This window comes from Rattus rattus, chromosome 13 (assembly GCF_011064425.1).
Source record: "Rattus rattus isolate New Zealand chromosome 13, Rrattus_CSIRO_v1, whole genome shotgun sequence".
In the NCBI taxonomy this organism is placed as follows: Eukaryota; Metazoa; Chordata; class Mammalia; order Rodentia; family Muridae; genus Rattus; species Rattus rattus.
Genome location: NC_046166.1, coordinates 28,327,645 through 28,350,211, shown reverse-complemented (window position 1 = coordinate 28,350,211; position 22,567 = coordinate 28,327,645). Strand labels below are relative to the sequence as shown.

Sequence of the window (22,567 nt, the reverse complement as noted above, 5' to 3'; positions counted from 1 at the left end):
ACCACGGTGTGGGGCGTGGCCGAAGTGGGGGAGGATCAGGATAGAAGCGCCCAGGAGGAGGAGCCTGACACTGTCCCAGAAAAGATCAAGATCTCTCCAAAATAAATGATAGATAGATGGATTGATTGATAGATGAGAGAGGGGGGGTAGACAGATAGATGATAGATTAGATAGAAAGATGGTAGAAAATGATAGAAAGAGATAATATTTAAATGAATGTGGGACGGTGGGGGAGAAATCCACTAATATTGCAGGACTGTTCACTATAAACTTAGTAGGTGTTAAAAATATTTTTAGAATACTTATTTTTCCCATCAAAACAACTTATTAGCGAGGACGTCGAAACTGCAAATAATTTTAAGGGGCAGTTTTATAAATTCTCGCGGAACCCCACCACTCAGAATCCACCGCGAACACCCTGCTGTGTCTTATCCGTGTCCACTGTGACAGCGCGGCCGCCTAGGGGGCCCCAGATGCTCCTGCTTCCGAGGTGGTGTGACAAGTCAGCCTTAGATACTAGATAGGTTAATATGTGGGTGGCCTGGTTGCCGGTGGCATTCGGGATGACACTCGAAGACGCCTTTGCCTGCGTGTCCTTGAACGCTACTGGGACGCGACGCTCTGGAAAGTTGCGGTGACAACGCCTGCAGCGCCCTGCCCCCGACAATTACCAGTCTCAGCGACCCAGCACCACAGAGTCTGGTGGTAGAGTCACGGTGGCTCGCAGGAGCACCGCCCAGTGACTGCCCGGCCCCGCCCAGAGGCGGAGCTCGCTGAGACTGAAGCTCCCCTGCAGACTGCCCGGCTCATCCGGGTGGGCGGAGCCCACCGCCCTCAGCGGCCCGCCCCCGCCCTCGGCTGCTGCGAAAACCCGGTTCTGCAGAGCGCACCAGACCTCGGCGCCGCCGGGAGCCGCACTGGGCATGCTCGGCTCTCGCCGGCTCTGGCGCCCGTAGGTGGGAAGCTCCGGCTGCCGGCGGCGGAGCTCGTAACCCGCAACGAGAAGAGGCGCGGGCGGAGGCGGAGGTTGGTACGCGCTCTGTGCTGCAGAGTTCCCCGGGTGGCCATGGCGAGCGGCGCACGGCGACCACCCGAGTGGCGCAGTGGTGTCAGGTCAGTGAGGGCACTGGGCGTGCGAGACTGGGCGGCGGGCTACGGTAGGAGGGAGCCCAGCGCCGGGTTTGTGTTCAGCGGCCGCCGGAGCTGCAGAACTTTCGGACGCCTGGGCTGACGAAGGCTAGGCGCCTGGAGGTGCCCTGCGCTCCCAGCTCCTGGCTGGTCGCAGGATGCTGGAAATACAGGCAGGGCGGGGACTGGCGGGTTGGGGACAGCCGGCGTCCCAGGCTCGTGCCACAACCTTCTAAGGGCCAGGAGTGCGCTGTCCACTGCGCTTCCCGGATCTCCCGGGAGAAGGAGGAAGCCACGCAAGCAGGGCTCTTCACCGGGCTGTGGATCGTTCTTGTTACGGTGCCTCAGTTTCCCCAGACAGAAAAAGGGGTGTACTGGCCTTTGCCCAGAAGGCGGCGAGGGGAGCTGAGGCGCCGTGTCCTGATGCTGCAGCAGGAGTGTGGGAAGCAGCGGGTGCTAAGAGCTGCCTCCTAGTCATGGGAAGCTGTTGGAGTTTGTCGCATTTCCCACCATAGCAAGTTGACACGAATTGTCTCGTGGCCTGGAATGGGGGGACGTGCTTCTTTGGCTAAAAAAGTAAATGCAGAGTCAATCCTTTTTAAGCCCGAGCATTGCTCGTCTCTCTCTCTTTAAAATAGTCTGGAACCACAAATTCCAAGGTTTATCAAGCAAACCGGAAAAAAAGAAAAGAAAATGTTTGCAGGTGCATTAGCTGCTCACCCTGTAGAAAATATTATGGCTCAGTTGCCATTGTTTTGAAAGACACTTGTTCAAAGTGTGGTTACTGTAGCAATCTTTATTTGCGCTAGCTTTATATTAAGAACTTGGAAACAGCACTGCAGAAACAGTGGTTTTTGAAGTTTTCTCACTTTTTTTCTAGACGAAACACTTTTTTTTAAAGTTGCTACTATACTCAACATAGTAAAAATGTTCAGGATGAAATATGCAAGATGGAAAAAGAATTATTTTCAGGCGAGACTAAATTAGAGCAAGGTAGCTTGCAGACATTGAGCTAATGCACAAAAATGCAAACTGTACCTTCAAGGGCATTATTACTATTTCCCCTACAGCTACCCATATACATCTATTAAAATATTTACAAGTTTGAGGAGCCCAGCACATGGCTGCTTACGTTTCCTGGTTCTGTGTGATGTGGCACAGTTAAAATCTGGCATGATTGCTCAGGATAGCTACGCCTCATGCTGTTAAGAAAGACAAGTAGGCGCAAGGCCCTGGGTTCAGGTCCCCAGCTCCGAAAAAACCAAAAAAAAAAAAAAAAAAAAAAAAGAAAGACAAGTAGGATCTTTCCTGTCTGACTCCTAGCAGGGAGCTGAGCACACAGGTCTTAGGAGTGTTCCTGGGATTGTATTTCTGGGCCCCATGGTTTTGCTAGTGACACTAGATGTACATAAAAGGTCATTTATTTTAAAAAATAAATCTCCCCACACTCACATGACCTTATTCAAATCCTACTCCTCACCCCTTTTGGCTAACAATTGAAAAATTTAAGACTATTTATTTTACACAGCTATTGTTTAATTTGAACTTTCAATAATTTTTTTTCAAGAACTTCCAAACCCTTAAATACCAAGTGACCACTTTCAGCAACCAAATTGTTTTCAGTCTTAGACCAATTCAATTAGCTTCATAAGGCAAGCGTGTTTGTATGTGTTCAGAAAATATGTAGATAGTAGTGTTTGCCTAACTTAGAATCCATCCTAGCATTTGGGGCACACATTGTCTTTTCTAGCAAAACCCAAGGGAACAGTTACAATTCTGACAGTTTCCACGGCCAATCACACTATGGTTAAAATCCGCATTGAGGTGCAACTGGTTGGTTTTAAATTTGCTGTGATCCCTCCGTGGAATGGTTAAAAGAATAGGGCTTAGTTGGTTATGTGGTTATAACTAATTAAAGGCAGACAGAGCCATTTAACACTTATGCCCCAAACAGAGGCTCTGTAAATTTCTTGGTCTTGCCTCTGCCTCCACCTGAGGTCTCTTCATGCATTAAAATATCACATTAGATTTTCTTCCCCACAAACTTTTATGGCCAGGCTTCTGAAGCTGCAAGGATGAGTAAGGCATCATGACTCACGCCATCTAGTTGGAGCGATGCGCCCGAAGACAAATCAATTAGAGCACAAAATAGTTACAGTGCACGCGCGCGCGTGTGTGGGCCTGAAAGCAGCAGAGAAAGATGGCCTCCTTGGGTTCGGAGGAGGAGAGGCCCTTGTGGAAGTGTTGACTTTGTACAGACTCTCTGAGAACCTGTTCAGAGTCTATTAAGCAGAGAAGTGGCTCCTCCATCCAGACAGAACCTATTATGCTGGGCAGGAAAGTGCCTCGATGCATGGTCATGGTGAGACTTTCTGGATGTGCTGAAGAAAGGACCTTGAGGTAGGAAAGAGTCACCCATGTGTGTCCCGTGGCTCTTAGTGGCTAAGGGAGAATTCTGTGGCGCTGTCAGAAAGACTCCATGGGCTGCTGCCAGCTTTGAAGATGAAAGGGTCTCACAAGCCAGTGTGCACAGTTGCAAAAGCAAGAAGGAAGATTCTTCCTCCACCAGTGTCCCAGTGTAGCCCACTAAGATACACGTGTGCCTAGTCACATTAGTTTTTATTGTTAACTTACGTGTCCTAAGAGGAAACAGTGATTGAAGAATTGCCCAGAGAACATTGGCCTTCTGGGCATGTCTGTGGAGCATTGACCTTTAAATAACTTATGAATTTTGTTATTAAGAAAACATTGCAAATGAAGAAAAGCATCACACACTCTAATTAGCCATAAGTACATAAAATATATTCTAGACTCAAAGTATAAATTGAATGGGAACAGCCTTTATTCTAAATGCAATTCTAATTATATAGAAAAGACAGGCTTCTGGTCTGGTTAATGGGGGCATTTTCTTGATTACTAATTGATGTAGGAGGGCCAAGTCCACTGTGGGAGGCACTATTCCTCAGCCAAGAGGGCCTGACTGTATAAAAAGGTAGCTGAGTGTGAGAGACTAAGCCAGCAATCCAGCCAGCCAGCATGGTCCCCCACGGTTTCTGCTTTAAGCTTCTGATTGAGTTCCTGCCCCGTGATGATAGACTGCGGCCTGGGAGTCAAAGCGAAAGAAACTGTTTCCTCTCCATGTTGCTTCTGGTCAGAATAGTTTACAACAGAAAGGGAATTAGAACATGTGGTGGATTTCCAAACCACAGAACAATAAGATAATGATTGTTGTATAAAGTCCCTAAGACTGTGATAATCTCTTATGGATGCTGTAGAAAGCTTATGCAGTCTTATTTAAAGGGAGATTTGGTGGGCAAAGGCAGCATAAGGGACACAAAGTAGTCCCTTCGCAGCAATGAATTAAACTATGTACAAAGGAGATTTGACTCTAGCCCATTATAGGTAAACAATAGGAAATGAGCGTAGGGCTTGAAGCAGCATGTGAAGCAAAACGGTTTGTTGGCTGATTTTAACTGCCAGCCTGGCACAGCCTGGAGTAACCCTGGAAGAGAGCCTTAACGAGGAATATCTAGATCATGTGAGTCGCTGGGCATGTCTGTGGGGAATTGTCGAATTTGTTAATTGATGTAGGAAGACACAGCCCACTGTGGGTGGCACCACTCCCTAGGTAGGGAGTACTGAGCGGTATAAAAAAGGAGGAAGCTAGCTGACCGTGAGTAAATAACCCTTTCCTCCTCTATTCTTTTTGTCTGGGCATCTGTCACATCATCAGATATGAAACTAAAACAGAAATATTCCTACCAGGTTTGTTCTCCTTTAAAGTAGCAAGGTGTAGCTGTATTAGTTAACTGTCCTTGCTATGATAAACCACCGTGACAAAAAATGACTTATGGAAGGAGAATTGATTTCGGATTATGGTTTCAGAGTGAGATTCCATAATGACAGAGGAGATATGGTGCAGGCAGCTGGAGCACGAAGCCTGCTGGGGTTCCATCTTCAGCCACACAGAAAACAGTGAACTACAAACTATCAAGGCCTTCTCCCAGTGATGCTCATCCTCCAGCAAGGCTCTACCTCTTAAAGGTTGTTCAACCTCCCCAAACCAGTTAAAGACCAAGTGTTCAACTAACCAAGCTAATAGCTAAAACCACCACAATGGCTAAGCCCCAAATTTCACAGATCATTTTGATGAGGGAATCAACCCCAGGGTAGTCAGGGCCAGTAGAGATCTCCAAAATGGCATCATTCACATGTATTTATGCAACCCATTGTTTAAGAAAACCTTTATGCACAATTCCTTATAGAAAGTTATAAAAATGAAAGCAAAGTCACATGTTGATTAGAGCTTAGAGAAGTCTCCAGTGTTAATCACACTTCTCCTGGATTGAAACCAAACAGCTGACAGAAACAACCTAGTGGAAGAGTGTTTCTTTTGGCTCCTGGTTTGAGAAAGTCCAGTCCTTAGGGCCCAGCAATGGGATCATGAGGCCACAGGCTGAAATCTCGGCCACGTGTAGGAAGCAGAGTGGATTGGCTCAGAGGCAGGGCCTCCCTGTAGCACCTAGTGCCTGTCCTCCCTTCTCACAAGGGACCCACTTCCTCCAGCTAGACTTCTCAAAAGTTCCACAACTTCTCAGAGTAGCATTCAACTGTGAAGCGAGTATTCAAACACATAAACTTATGGGGGATGTTTTGCATCCAAAACACAACTCCTGGTTCAGGGTGGTTCAACCTAATGTGTTCTGATTTTACAGTGGCCGCTTGGGACACAGCTTCACTTATTTATGCTTAGTGCCATCTTAGTAGTATTCTGCTGTCTCCACACCAAATGCATTTGAGCAGGGAGTTGTGGGAACACAAATTTGGGATCCTTTGGCCGAGAGTGATGAGATTTTGCCTCCTCTGCCCAGTTGGCGGCTGCTTACAATGCTGTGGCTACATGGATTACACTGGCTGTTCAGGTCACAGTTACTACTGACAGGGATAGCTTCAGTCTGAGATTCCACAGAGTTGCTGGGTAAATGTCCTTACAGAAAGAAGTATTTCACGTACAAGTACTTGTGCTGATTCATCTGAAGACTGCTATCATCTGTCAGCCATGTTTGCTGTTGGCTTCCTTCTTGTGGGGAGATCTGGGGCAGCTGCTAGTATGGGATCCCAAAGCCTCATGCTTAGATGTAAGAAATTCACCTACTCTTTTCCCAACATATCTACTCTCTTTTCTGGACAAGGCCTCAATTCCTGTCCTATAAAAACCTACAGACTTACTGAGTTGGTATTGCTCTGTGCCTTGAAAATCTAAACTGGAAAAAGCTATCTTATTAGAAGAATGACTCAAAAAGTATTTTTTTTCAGACAGTGTAGCAGAGGATGCCCTAGGTGATCAGTATGTGTTACTAAAAACAACAGCCATGGGGCTTTATTAAAATTTATCTTAATAAAAAGTGTATGTGTGTATATATGTATGTGTATAGTATAGGCGCCATAATGCCATTCTGTTGTTTTGTTGCTTCTACCCAAATGTCATTTCACAATGATGAAGTGATTCCTTTCCACTCTGGTATTCCTAGCTCAGAACAGACTTGTCAATCAAAAGAAAAAGCAACCACGGAGAGATTCTACAAAGGAAAAAGTGATATTTATTTGGAACTGACAGAGTTTCACTGGGAATATTAAACAATGAGCATATTCAAAGAGGTTGAGGGTGAGAGGAGGTTTAAAACCCCAGATTGGAAGGACTATACCGGGTGCTCAGAGACCATAATCCTTGATCACAGTTACTACTGACAGGAGTGGCTTCCATCTAAGATTCCCCAGAGTTTATACTGGGTAAACATCCTTATTATATACTTTGTATGCAATTTTAGACCTTTGTGCAATAGTAGTTCTCAGGTGACCATGTGTCAAGAACCTGCCCTTTATGACTTCCCAGCAGTGTTCATTTCGTTAGGGTTGATCAAGCAACTCCATTTTGATTCCGACAACCTTTACGTTTCTTTTCCTCCTTTCAGAAGTTTTTCTGCATTTATTAATCTTTGGAATATTATGCCTTTACTTATACCTCTCTTCTCTTAAGATTTATTCATCTTTATTTCGTGTGCATGAGTGTTTTGCCCTCATACATGTCTGTATCACATGCATGCTGTGCCTAAGGAGATCAGAAGGTTTCAGATCCTCTGGAACTGGAGCTATACATGGTTGTTAGCCACCATGTGGGTGCTGGGAACCGAACACAGCTTCTCTGTTGCCTGTGCTCTTAACCACTGATCTTCTCTCCAGTCCCTGGACCTTTCTTTTCTTTTCGTTCTTTCTCGGAGTGCTTGTCCTGTACTTTCTTGGTATTCCAGCCTTGGTCTTTTGATCTGTAAGCTACTGTGTTCTTTCTGAGTAACTGGGGTTCCCTGTGACTGCATCAGTCAGTCACCATACCCCAATGTTCCCACAATGTCTGTATTTCAAACCAACACCTCTCAGGTACATCTTCTATCCATGCATTAACTCATCGATTCGTTCAATAAAAGCTGACAGCCTGAGATGTCATCATTCAGCCGAGGGATGGGCATACACAAAAGGCAATCACCTGAGATAATGGGGTTTGGAGTGAAGTTGGGGTCTTTCAACCAAGATTCCTAGGTAGGCAGGGCCTTTCCAGATGGGCAATGGAAGGAAGATAGCATTGGAAGCCGCAGAGGTTCTATGAGAACAGCGAGAAGTCAGTAAGGGATGTAATGGGACAGCACAGCAGGAGAGGAATCCAGGATGTCAGTAAATTGGGGACTCAGAATAAAGAACATCATGAAAAGCTAAGTGCATACTTAGCTTAGTTCAGAATCACTCTAAACAAAACAATGTTTTATTTGTTCATTTTGTTTTGGTTGCAGTCCTAGGGGTTTGAACCCAGGCAAACACTCTGTGAACTGAGCTGTATCCCCGGCCTCTGGAGTATGTTTTCAGTCAGCTTTTGGAGAGTCAGCTGATTACAGCACTCGGGTTGGAAGCAAATCAAGGAGGAAGAACTCTCTTAGGGTGGTGCCTGAGGAGGTGATGATCACCAGGGCAGAAGAAGCAGGGTGGTGGCCAAATGCCTAGGAGCAAGACTTGCTAGAACTCGGTGATCGATTTATATAGCTGGGCAGGAAGAGAAGGGAGGCATTTAAAACAAGTCCCGAGCAATTAATTAGATTGTCAGGCGTTGCATATAAATGGAGGCACACCTGCTTGGGGCAGCTCTCCCTGGCTCTATCCCAGGGCAGGACTGGACGCTCCAGAGAGATTAAATTCCACTGTATACACTTAAAGCAGGAAGAGGAAGTAATGCCCAAGCCCAAGCCTGTGAGCCTTATGTATCATGGAGGGATGGACGCTGTAAGAGACGTAAATAAAAGGACTCCATTCTCTAGTCCTTCACCACCTCTAGATGGGAGTGTGTGGATCCCGCCCCGAGAGGGTATCTTAGAGGATGGGCTGCTACAGTGGCCCTTGTGACCAGTGAAGAAGAATACTTCCTGAACAGATACCTAAGTGTAATCCTAGCCCTTTCCTTCCATTGAGGACTAGAGGCTGCTTGATGGTCAGAGAGACAGCAAAGGGGAAAGGACTGTTTCTTGAAGAAATAAATGGGTTGGAGCAATGGGCTCCAGAATCGTTCATTGATGAGGCTCACCCAGTGCACACAGGGTCAGAGTCTGGAGATTTGGCTACTTCAGATGGTCCTCCTGGACTCATTAAAGGAGTATCCTACACATTTAAGAATATATACATGTATGCACACACACACACACACACACATATATACACACAGATACACACACAGACACAGACACACACACACACACAGACACACACACACAGCTGTACCTCTTTGAACTAGCATAGGCATTACTTGTGGCCATGGGTACTGCACTGATTCTGACTGATGCCTCTTCTGCAAAGGTCTTGTTCCTCTGCAAGGAAGGTAGACACACAGCTACCATGGGGACAGATGCTCACACAGCTACCATGGGGACAGATGCTCACACATCTACCCTTAGGACAAATGCACACATAGCCACTGTGGGAACAGATGCTCACACATCTACCCTTGGGACAAATGCACACATATCACTGTGGGGACAGATGCACACACATCCACCGTGGGGACAGATGCACACATATCACTGTGGGAACAGATGCTCACACATCCACCATGGGGACAGATGCACACACATCTACCCTTGGGACAAATGCACACATATCAGTGTGGGGACAGATACACACACATCCACCGTGGGGACAGATGCACACACAGCCACTCTGGGGACAGATGCACACACATCTACCCTGGGGACAGATGCACACACAGCCACCCTGGGGACAGATGCAAAGCCATCTTCTGTATCATTAGCAGAGGAAGGTACTTGACTCTCTCCAGGCTTTACCAAGGGCGTGCTCATGGGATGATAGTGAGAAGCTTAAACTTCCAGCAACTATTCCATTTCCTGTTTGTTGACTGTCGTGACTCATCTCAGGTTCTATATTTCTGTGTTATTCTAAGTGCAAGCACTGGAATGGCCCACCCAGTCTCCTGCCACTTCTTCTGGTAGTCCAATTTAGAGGAAAAAAAAAGGCTTTGTTGTCCTTGTTTGCTCTCCCTCTCCCTCTCCTTCTCCCTCTCTCTCCTCCTCTCTCCTTCCCTCCCTCCCTTTCCATCCCCCTCATCTCACTCTGCCTCTGTGTGTATGTGTTAATTATTTTTTATTTTCTTATTTTTAACTGCAAGCTTTTGGACAACCCTAGGTGCCCTCATCTCTGAGTTGGACTCTACGTAGATGTCTCAGAAGTAACCAATTTCTCTCGATTCCAGTATTCTTTCCAGAAGCCTGAGATTCATGTCCAGAAAGCATTGGCCTTGCACCCATCTTTGCCTTCACGGGGGCCCAGCATTTCTCCGTGGATGTTTGCACACAGTGCTGCTTTAGGCTTTTAGCTTACTCTTACCTTTGAGGGACATCTCATACCAACTTCAAGGCCGTGGTCTGTCACCTCCCTTCCTTTCACAGCAGTGCTCGGTTTTGCTTCCTAAGTAATGGACCATCCATTCCAAAGTGCTCTCCACATTTCTCTGGAGATTCTAGGGTCTGGAAGCTCTAGCAGCCCATTCATTAAACTGAGTTTTTGGAGTGTACCCCAGCATCCCAGACTCCTCGGGAGGGTACTCGCAGCAGACAGGGTAGAAGAGCTTTGTGAAAACGGATCACAACACAGGCTTCTGTTCCTCACCATGACAATTTACTTCTACGCTCACTTTCCACAGCAAAGCCATTATTCCTGCTGAGAAAACTATGCTGTCTCTTTTATTCATCCTCCACGTCTTGGCCAAGCCCAGGAAATAGTCTATGCCCTTTCCATTTTGCCTCATATTTCTGTGCCTTGCTAGGCACCTGGAAGGTAGAAACCTGGTCTTCAACTTTTTCTACCAGAGCAATTGGTATTAAACGGACACTAATCGCCTTGTAAATAATGTGTTCAGTTAGTTAATAGAATCAGCTCTCGGTTGCTTTTCTCGCTTAGCTAGGCCTGACTGCCCAGGTAATCACTAAAGAAACCTGGTGCTTGTTCTGGGCCTACAAGGCCGTTGCCCATCACAATAGGGAGAAACTGTGGAAACCAGGGAATTCCTATTTTCAACTGGTTATAGTCTTTAATCATTGATTTTATTTTATGCATATTGGTGTTTTGCCTATGTTTTCTATGTATTTACTTGTGTGCCTGGTGATGGCTGAGGCCTGAAGAGAGCATCAGATGCTCTGCAGAGTTACAGATGGTGGAGAACTGCCAGCTGCGTGGGTGCTAAGAATCAAACCTGTGCCCTTCGGAGGAGTACCCGGTGCTCTAACCACTGAGCTACCTCAACTGCAAATTGATTTCATTTGTTTCTAACAGTTTGCTGTATTGCCACATTGAAAGACATGTAGGCTTGCTGGGAAACGATCTTAACCTAGATAATAATGCCAGCTAGAAGACAGTTCAGGTCTAGTCCTGAAAAGAGTCATTCATTGGCCCCAAACCATTAAAAGAATGATTACTAAGAAATTTATGCAAATGTATTAAATTTAAATATGTCTGTCATTTGGACAGCTTACCTAAGCCAAGGTGTGTCCCCAGTGATCACTGTGAACACATTGCAGGGGCCCCGGACTGGGAATCTGAAGGACTGAGTCCAACAAGAGGCTTACTGGGCTAGAGCCAGGAGCTTCAAATTGCTTCTTCCAGGGTCACATGGACAGAATCACATAGGCCTGCCCCCACCCCCAGAGCACAGGGGGCTTCTGAGGGATGAATGTTTTATAAGCCGTAAATGTTGTCGATGATGAAGGAAGTCATTGTTACTCCCTTAATACGAATTAAGTCAGGTGGAGTTTGAATTACAGAATCCCTTCTGATCTGTGTCGCAGAGGTCCAGTTGTGTAGCATGAGTGGCCGAACCACTTCACAGGGGGAATGTTGGTTATGCAACTCCACTTTGTGCAAATGGGCTGGTGAACCAGGAAAGTGGAAAAGCTGTTTAACTCGCTCCAGTTAATTGCATTTTCCTTTTCAAATGGATAAAGTCTTATTCCAATGAAGAACAAAGCCATGCTTGGTCCATATCATCGGCTGTGAATCCAAATGGCTTTAATCAAATGCTCAGAGGCACAGGGAGTGAAGAGTGCTTGGATGTTTGGGAAGACTGATTAAGAGTATGTATTTCAGGCCTCAAATAGAGCTCTGTAGTCGGTGGGATTCAGTCCTTGGTCTTCTCTGTTTCAGAGGATAGATTGGAGCCTGTGTTGGACCCAGAAGGATAGTCCCTGCCAGACTTGTGGTTTGTCCCTGCTGGGATCAGGGTTGAGTCCCAAAGAGGGTGTGAGTGGGCAGTCTTCCTGAGTCCATGTTCCCTGTGTGCACAGGAAGTTCTGTTTTTGCCTGCCGGGGAAAGTTATCACATGCCTTATGGCACATCTACAGTTCCTGTGAGCCCTCCTTCAAGTCTCAAATGGCTTATGGTCACAGTTTGACCTGTTGATACCAGGATGATTTTGTTTTTCCTTTTTAAGGAAGGAAGGGTTTCTTTGGGCTCCCAGGTTGAGGGGACAGCCTGTAGTGCAGGGAAAGCATGGTTTCAGGAGTGTGAGGAAGCATTTGCAGTCAGGCAGCAGGAAGGTGGATGCCGGGGCTCAACTACTTTTCTTCTTTTTATTCAGTCTGAACCCAGAGCCCATGGGATGGCACAGCCCACATTCAAAGCAGATCGCCCTTTCTTCATTAAACTTAGAACTCTAGGAACTCTAGAAACACCATGTTAACATCTGGATATGCCTTTCTATGGCGATCCCAAACCAAATCAAGCTAACAGTGAAGATTAACCCTGGGCTAGGATTTATTTATTATCTGTGTACTAACAGTTCTCTTGTCTCCCCCCTATTCTTCTCATTTCTTCCCTGGGCCAGCCACAGCCTTAATTGCTGTGCTTAGAGAGAGAATGGTGAGTTTGGGAGGAACCTAAGAGAAAAGGCCACAGTTCAGAGGCACTGGATGACCCCCTGGTGTCATCAAGAGAATTGTGCAAGTAAGGAAATGAGTCTCAGTCTTCATCCCAGATTGTAGACCTTCATCCTAAAATTCCCAAGTTCTTTCCTCCTCACATCTCTCCCTAGAATTTCTGTCTTCCACCTTAACTTCGGAGTCCATCCCATTTCTCCTCCCAGAAACCCTGCCTGTCCTCTGCCCTCCTATAATGTCAGCTTCTTGGCTGCAGGAAGGCTCTCATTGTGTGCATAATTCTAGCTAGCCTAGAGTACAGTGCACGCCCCTATTGGATGTTATTCAGTTATTCTTTGCTTTATTGAGAGCTACTAATATCCTGAGGCTCATAATGAGTTTGATAGTTTTATTACAGGCTGTACCCTTGCAAAATAATCAGCCGCCCTCTGAAAGAGTTCATGGGAAAAACTGCTCTCTCAACACCAGAGCAGTGAGTTAATTGCGTTTGGCCGGTTGGGAAGCTGTGTATGCACAAAGATTCATTCACTGTGCCAGCCGCGAGACTTTATGGAGTTCCCAGAACTAGCAAGAAAATCTGAACTCAAAATTGGTTCTGGCCTGTTTTACAATTAAGAAAGTGTGTTGAGAATATTATTCCCTGAGCTGGCAAGATGGCTCACAGATAAAAAACACTTGCTAAGCATACTAGACGACCCGAGTTGAGTCCCCAACCTGAATTTCATCTCTGTATCCCAACAACGGAAAGAGAGGACCAGCTCCCAGATATTGCATTCAGACCTCTTACCTCCATATCCATCTCTGGTTCTCATGTGCATATGCACAAAAAATAATAATTTTTTAATAATGGGACAGGAGAGATGGCTCAACAGTTAGGAGTACTTGTCACTCTTGCAGAGGGACCAAGTTTTGTTTCCCAGCTTTGTTGTCAGCTTTGTTTCCCAGAACCCACATCAGGTGGGGCACAACTGCTGGTAACTCCAGTTCCAGGAGATCTGAGGCCCCTTCTGCGCTCCTTGGACACCAGCACATAGACAGTACACTAACATGCATGCAAGCACTCATGCATGCACATAAAAATAGTTAAATTCTTTTGTAAAAGATTATCATATCACTCCCTGGTTTATAGACCTTGAAGTTAGCACAGGAACAGAGGGAATGGTACCAACTCAACTTGTAGACAGCTAGGAGTTAATACTCCAATAAAACTCCTCCATGTTCTGTGGGATCCTCTGAACATTTCTTACTAGGTTCTGGGAAGAGTTCTGACTCACTAATACATCCTGGTGGCTTTACTCTGACTTGAGGTTGCTCTAAATCGTGTGTGTGTGTGTGTGTGTGTGTGTGTGTGTGCATATATGATTTATATATATATATGATTTATATATACATAAAAATTAATGGGAGGAGCTAACTTTGAGAATCAGAACCCATGTAGAAAGGTGGGTGTGCTGGTCTGAGCTTGTAATCTCAGCACTTGACAACAGAGACAGGAAGATGTCAGCCACCCACTGAGAGACTGTCTCAAAAGTTAAGGCAGAGCCAGAGCAATAAGACAACAAAAGGAGGTCAAGGGGATACAGATCGGAAAAGAAGAAGTCAAAATATCACTATTTGCAGATGATATGATAGTATATTTAAGTGATCCCAAAAATTCCACCAGAGAACTACTAAAGCTGATAAACAACTTCAGCAAAGTGGCTGGGTATAAAATTAACTCAAATAAATCAGTAGCCTTCCTCTACACAAAAGAGAAACAGGCCGAGAAAGAAATTAGGGAAATGACACCCTTCATAATAGACCCAAATAATATAAAGTACCTCGGTGTGACTTTAACCAAGCAAGGGAAAGATCTGTACAATAAGAACTTCAAGACTCTGAAGAAAGAAATTGAAGAAGATCTCAGAAGATGGAAAGATCTCCCATGCTCATGGATTGGCAGGATTAATATAGTAAAAATGGCCATTCTACCAAAAGCGATCTACAGATTCAATGCAATCCCCATCAAAATACCAATCCAATTCTTCAAAGAGTTAGACAGAACAATTTGCAAATTCATCTGGAATAACAAAAAACCCAGGATAGCTAAAACTATCCTCAACAATAAAAGGACTTCAGGGGGAATCACTATCCCAGATCTCAAGCAGTATTACAGAGCAATAGTGATAAAAACTGCATGGTATTGGTACAGAGACAGACAGATAGACCAATGGAACAGAATTGAAGACCCAGAAATGAACCCACACACCTATGGGCACTTGATTTTTGACAAAGGAGCCAAAACCATCCAATGGAAAAAAGATAGCATTTTCAGCAAATGGTGCTGGTTCAACTGGAGGTCAACATGTAGAAGAATGCAGATCGATCCATGCTTATCACCCTGTACAAAGCTTAAGTCCAAGTGGATCAAGGACCTCCACATCAAACCAGATACACTAAAACTAATCGAAGAAAAACTAGGGAAGCATTTGGAACACATGGGCACTGGAAAAAATTTCCTGAACAACACACCCATGGCTTATGCTCTAAGATCAAGAATCGACAAATGGGATCTCATAAAACTGCAAAGCTTCTGTAAGGCAAAGGACACTGTGGTTAGGACAAAACGGCAACCAACAGATTGGGAAAAGATCTTTACCAATCCTACAACAGATAGAGGGCTTATATCCAAAATATACAAAGAACTGAAGAAGTTAGACAGCAGGGAGGCAAAAAACCCTATGAAAAAATGGGGTTCAGAGCTAAACAGAGAATTCACAGCTGAGGAATGCCGAATGGCTGAGAAACACCTAAAGAAATGTTCAACATCGTTAGTCATAAGGGAAATGCAAATCAAAACAACCCTGAGATTTCACCTCACACCAGTGAGAATGGCTAAGATCAAAAACTCAGGTGACAGCAAATGCTGGCGAGGATGTGGAGAAAGGGGAACACTCCTCCATTGTTGGTGGGGTTGCAGACTGCTGCAACCATTCTGAAATCAGTCTGGAGGTTCCTCAGAAAATTGGACATTGAACTGCCTGAGGATCCAGCTATACCTCTCCTGGGCATATACCCAAAAGATGCCCCAACATATAAAAAGACACGTGCTCCACTATGTTCATCGTAGCCTTATTTATAATAGCCAGAAGCTGGAAAGAACCCAGATGCCCTTCAACAGAGGAATGGATACAGAAAATGTGGTACATCTACACAATGGAATATTACTCAGCTATCAAAAACAATGACTTTGTGAAATCCGTAGGCAAATGGTTGGAACTGGAAACTATCATCCTGAGTGAGCTAACCCAATCACAGAAAGACATACATGGTATGTACTCATTGATAAGTGGCTATTAGCCCAAATGCTTGAATTACCCTAGATGCCTAGAACAAATGAAACTCAAGACGGATGATCAAAATGTGAATGCAGATCGCTCATGAGAGACACAGCCAGAATACAGCAAATACAGAGGCGTATGCCAGCAGGAAACCACTGAACTGAGAACAGGACCCCTGTTGAACAATCAGAGAAAGAACTGGAAGAGCTTGAAGGAGCTCGAGACCCCATATGTACAGCAATGCCAACCAACCAGAGTTTCCAGGGACTAAGCCACTACCCAAAGACTATACATGGACTGACCCTGGACTCTGACCTCGTGGGGTTGCAAATGAATATCCTAGTAAGAGCACCAGTGGAAGGGGAAGCCCTGGGTCCTGCTAAGACTGAACCCCTAGTGAACTAGACTGTTGGGGAGAGGGCAGCAATGGGGAGGGGTGGGAGGGGAACACCCATAAGGAAGGGAGGGGAGGGGATGTTTGTCCCGAAACCGAAAGGGAATAACATTCAAATGTATATAAGAAATACTCAAGTTAATAAAATAAAAAAAAAAGAAATATGTAAAAAAAATAAAATGCAAAAAAAAAAAAAAAAAAAAAAAAAAAAAAGGCAGAGACATCCAGTGTCAACCTCTGGCCTCCACAGGTGCAAGGTGGGTGTGTCCACCCACACAGGCATATGTACACATAGGTATACACTACACACAGAGAGAGAAAGATATTAGTGCTAGAAAGTACCCTCTATGTATACTACACACGAATAGGAAGGATGTTTTGCTTTTATTAAGAGTAAAGTGCTGGGGAATACATATTCTAAAGCTAGGAGCATAGAAGGCAGAAGTGCTTCTGGACCAGCCTTAGGTGGACTGTGAGCTCTAGGAAGGATGATGTAAGGGGTAGTAAATGCCAAAGTAAGCATCCTGGCCATTGCAATCATCTGTCTTCTCCTGATTGCTTTTTTGGCACAGTATCTCACTGTATAGCCCAGGCTAGCCTCGAAGTAACAGCATTCCTTCCGCCTAGCCTCCAGAGTGCAGGTATGTTGTGACCAAAATAAGAAAGCTGTGGAACCAGTTCCCACGCATTCCCTGGCAGTCCATAGTTCTGGCTCCAACGGGCTATTGGAACTAGCACTAATTTATCTCTGGTTAGTATCTCGCCCAGAAGCTTTCTGCTAGCCACGGACTCTCTGGTTCTGGCTACCTGATTAAATCAGGGCTCTAGAAGTCCAGCATGGGCTTGGCCTATCACAGCTCCCTGCCACAAACTCTGCCCACACTCCCAACCACCCGGTGAAATCAGGACTCAATAAACTAACTTATATGTTAAATTCTCAATCCAATGAATCCACACAATAAACTCACAACCAGTTGATAAAGATATAAACTGCCCACCTAGATGAGATAAATTGACCTATAGGAATCCATCCCTTAACATAACAACCTGTGTCTATGTAGAGATGCATGGCGAGGATGGGTTACGTCTGCCTCCATGTTGTCTCCTCCTTTCTGCCTCTCCTAAAACCTGTTCCCGTCTCCCTTCCTTCTCGTCCAATGACAGACCTTGTTTTATCTTGTACCTACCGTCACCTGCATAATGACATCAACCTACACAGGTATTGTAGTGCATGCTCTGATACACTTCACGAGAACCTTTAAAAATCTGTCTTGGACATTGGCTTGGCAGGATGAAGGCATTACGGTAGTACACCTTTCCCGTGTGTGTTCTGTTCCCAGGTTTCCTCCCTGTCGGCATGCATTTAAGGAGGTTCCCCTGTGTTCAGTTTACATTGATTGAGACCCAAATTATTTTGGGCCATTGCTTGAGTATGAGAACTAGTAGACATTAAATATGTGCTACAAGAATTGTCAGCTCCACTGAAGGACACAACCATGGTTACGGGCTTCACTTCGTGCCCTACCTACTGGAACAAGTTCAACACAGCCTTTCTAGTGACGAGAGATTCTAACTGGCGCCATCTAGGCAGGAACAGCCATTGCCTCTTCATATTGGTTCTAAGCCACTAATCCTTGTCAATGGGTGCCTTCTCTTAGATTCCCTCTCGTGTCTTGCGTAAAGAAATAGCCTTATGAGCAACATCTAAGGTTTTCCAGGACTAATGTTCTAATTCAATGAGCAAATTCATATAATAGACCTGTTTCCAACTTGTCTAGCAATTATATCTACAGAGGAAACCCTTAATAGTGTTTGTCTTCCTTTGTACAGCTTTGTCTTTTTTTTCTCTTTAAAAGACTGTAGTAACAAATCCCTAGACTGCATCCTTTCCAATGAACAAGCTTAATAAGCACTTGTATTTAATAAGTTGCCAACGGTATCATACGTGTGCATTAAATGGACTTTTAAAATGATTTCATGGTCATGGGGCAAGACAATTTAAACATCTTTTTTAAGCTGGACTCTTTCTCTTGAGACAGTCTTACAGCCCAGAATAGTGATGGATAGATATTTATGCAGTGTGTCTTCTCAGTTGTGTCTAGTGGTCATCTACGGCAATCCAGTAAGTCGGGTGTGTATTTTGTTCTGTCCAGTGAGTAGCTAGAAATAGTCCTAAGACTATTCTACATTAAGTACAAGGCATCCCCACAGTTATGTGAGGTCTCCTCTAGTCTTTCTCTTTGTAGGGATCAATCACAACCTCTACTCTTCTGAAGACACAATGCCATGTACCTTGGTTTATGACAGCTTATCCCTTTGGATGGTGACACTGTTGCTTGTCCTTGAAACATCTGTCAGAGACAGGACCAGTGGAGCTAGAAGGAGAAGTGAGAGGACCAGGCCAGAACTACTGTAGACTCTCCTGAGCCCTGCCTAGCAGACAGTGGTGCGATAGTATGCCCAAGGGTGCAGTAGCCGAGATCCATAATTTGTGTGTATGTACGTGTCTACCAACAGTGCTGCACTGGTTTTGGCAAATGAGAGATTTTTAAAAGTTTAACTGGATACTCCATTGCTCAGGAGGTCTGATATTACCTTAACCGGCTAACACATTCTAATCCTAATGCCCCTCCTTTCTGACGTGCCCTTTCATTCAGACTCTTGACTCTTCCTTCTCCCCTTGGATAGTGTGGCAGTCTTCTAGTGACCTCTGCATCAGCAGCCGCTGAGTTCTGAGCAGGGTAACCTTTGTAAACAGAGTGCCTCTGTCTTTGGCCATACCACCACCTACACCGTCTGGACAAGCCTACCCAGGCTCCTCCTTTGTGTATGCATGGAATGTTTCTTCAACCAAAAGTGTTTCTTAGGCTCACTGAATCACCTGTGCACCATCGAAAACAGTGCTGACTCAGATGTTGTGACAAAAACTCATTGTTGTGACTAAACAGAGTATTTGTCCCCATTGATGGAAAGGTGCCAGCAATAATGCAGCCAAGAAAAGAACAATAATGTATATTCATTTAGTTTAAAAAACTCTTAACAAGATGCCCCTTTCCCCCAACTCCATAAACACATCATCTATAATCCTGCAGGCTCTAGATGGAGAGTAAAGAAGCAGGATTCAACAGAGCGTCCTATTCAATACTTGTAGGTAAAATATAAGAGTTGGGAAATAGGGGGGAAAGGTCAAATTAACAAAATAACATTTGATGTTTGCCACACATTTTCTTGTTTTTCATATTTATAGAGCATAAAGTATACTATAAAAGTCTTCCCAGAGGCCCCCAGCAAATGCATGGAGCATAACAATTTGCCCATTGTAGCCTCTGTTAAGCCCTGCCTTGGAAACGCACGCTCTTTGTCCTTGCGTTTTGAAGGGCTGCGTCTTAAGCTGCTGGATTACAGAACTCACATTTATGCTTTGCCACCTCAATTGTCTTTTCACAAAGTTAGAGTGTTATTAACTAAGCTTTTCATGATGCTGTCAGATCCCAGTCTGATAGGTTCTTCTTTAGAAAATTCATTTGTAGACTATCTCCTCAACATTCTGACATCATCTGTGCTTTGAGCATTGCAGTTTACTCATGAACAATCATGACAAGTTTCCACAGAAGTCTAGCTTCAGAAGTTATGTGTGTAAATGTGATTCCTAGTGCCTTTTACTAAGGAAATCCTATGGGTCTGTATGTGACGATTCCTCACCATGAAAGAGATAGAACAAGATGTCGGGGTAGGAAGAGTATCAGAAGTTCCACATGAATAGCAGATGCCACAGGGACCGTGTGAGCCCTGGGACATACCACAAGGGAAAGGTGGAAGATAGCAAAGCTCTGGGGAGCATTCAACAAACACAACCTAGCTGTCCCTCTCCAGCTGTCCCTTACCTAGAAGCAGCTGTCCCTCCCTCCAGCTACACCGTGAGCAGACATGGCCTCTGATTTATTTAGCTTATAGCACTGTTCACCCCCCATGTGCCTGGCCACATATCAACCACTTCACACATGCTATGTACGTGAAAGAGCGTGGCATGCAGTAGCCTGGCTTCCTAAAATAACAGCTGACTAATAACTCCATGAGGCTGGTGCCTTTTTTTTTTTCCAAACTAAATTTTCATGATTTTTTTCCCCTTCAAATAAAACAAATCTTCCGTATGGTCTTTGAGTTGTTTTGCCATTAGTTAACTTCACAATGAGATAGGATAGGAGTAAGAAGGGAGATTTGACAGCCCGCTAACTGCAACTCGCACATTACAATGCAAGTGACCGCGTCTGCCCATCTCAGAGACTCTGAGGAGCCATTCGCAGAAGCCACAATGCGTCTATCCCAAGACTGAGATGGTTACCACAGCACGGCAGTGTCACCGTCGTTCTTGCTAGCATAAACCATGCATTTGCGAATGCAGTGCCAGCAAGGCCAGCCTCTGGAAGGAACAGCTCTTGACCTACATGTTATTTTAATGAATATCTGTTGTATGTTCCCTGGTTGTGGAAAGGGCTATGGTTTGCTTTCTCCTTCTATTTTTCTAAAGTCCTTCTCCAGGTTTTTTTTTTTAAATCTTGCTCTTAGCCTAAGGCATTAAACTCTGCCCTAGAAGGAGAGAAAGGAGAGGGAGAAGGGGACGGAAGGGGGGGAGAGGGGAGGAGGGAGGGGAGAGAGAGAGAGAGAGAGAGAGAGAGAGAGAGAGAGAGAGAGAGAGAGAGAATGAGAATGAGAATGAGAGAATATATCCAGTGTGTTCACTTCAGTGTGGCACCCAAAGAAGGAAGCCTTTTAATTCTCACACTTGAGTAACTACAAAGGACCCAAGGGCTGGAGAGATGGCTCAGCAGGTAAGAGCACCAGCTGCTCTTCCAGAGGTCCTGCGTTCAATTGCCAGCACCCACATTAAGAGCTCTCAACTGTCTGTAATTCCAGTTCCGCAGGATCTGACCCCTTCACACAGATATAAATGTAGACAAAATCATCAGTCAAAAAAAACAAAGGATCCAAAAGTAGAAGCTACTGCAGTAGCTTCTGGTGCCAGGGTGACAATCAATATGGCTGGCATTAGCCCACCAAGCTACATTCTCTAAATAGCACAACTTAAAAAGGAGAAGCCCAGCTCCAGTAGAAAATAGCTTTGTATGTGGAGCCAGTCATTCTTGTTCATCAAGGCAGGCAGCGTGCAGTGCAGTGCTCGTGTACTTAGACTTGTCCTGTGCTCAGTAAGTATATATGTTTATATACAGCCAATGAAAGTCTAACCTTTGTGAAACCTGAAGTCCCACTCCTAGCTGAAGCCCTGCTCCTCTAGCCACTCTTCTGCACTGAACATGTCAACTTGCAACCACCCTGATGAGAGGAAACCACAAGTTCAGCCAGCCATTAGGGTCTAGCATGCCTCATAGCTTATGCTATCTGCCTTGGCCATGTGGTTTGTATAGACGGGGAGTGTTTTGTCTATGCTGAGACAAGCAGGCCAAGGAAACTAAATTCCACTAGAATCCCAAGGGAGCTGTGGAGAAAACTCTTTTCTTTCTTCTAAAAAATAAATTAAAATAAAAAGTGGCTTGAAGATGTTATCATCAATAGTTACCTCTCCGGGTGGATTATGTTGGAAACCAGAGTCATGATCCTTCCCTCGGAGACATCTCTGTTCATTCGTCAAACATACACTGAGCATCCCATGTGTCAGAGGCATAGCAGGCACTGCAGATGAATGAGGGAGGAAGTACGGTTGCTATGGTATTGGCATAAGGAGACGATCTCAACATCAGTGCAACAGAATAAGAAGTTTAGAAATAGACCCAACCCCGGATGATCGTGTTTGACAGGAAGGCAAGGTAATCCACTGGAGAAAGGAGGGTCTTCTACAGATGGTGCTAAAACAACTAGGTATCCATTCGGGGAAGTGAGCCTCAACCCATTGGAGCTATGCTCGGTAATCACTAGGCTGGATCATAGAATGCTGAAACTCGGAAGGGGGTAACATGGAACTTTGGGTGAGAAAAGTGTCTTAGTCGTATTTATTGTGACAGTTGCATAGGCGTATAAAGTGGATACCTAAAATGGGTAAGAGTTACTGTATGGAAATGACACTTCAGTGAGTTTGGAAATTGTTTTTAATTCCCTTGCATAATGTTCTCGGTGAGCATTAGCTAAGATGCAGACTTTATTCTGACCTGCCTAACTCTCACCCATCCTGCGGTACCAGTGCCATGGTGCTTCTTCATCCAAGACCCTGCCCCTGCTGTTCCTTTTTACC

At 44.9% G+C, this 22,567-nt stretch overlaps 1 protein-coding gene across 1 annotated transcript in view; it reads left to right on the top strand.

The window, feature by feature from the left end:
* Positions 1-886: 886 nt before the first annotated feature.
* Mfap3l (microfibril associated protein 3 like) overlaps positions 887-22,567 on the top strand; it is a 45,009-nt gene continuing 23,328 nt past the window's right edge. The window contains exon 1 of the mRNA XM_032918416.1: positions 887-1,113. The gene's annotated coding sequence lies outside the window, so the exon portion shown is untranslated. The remainder of the gene's footprint in view (positions 1,114-22,567) is intronic.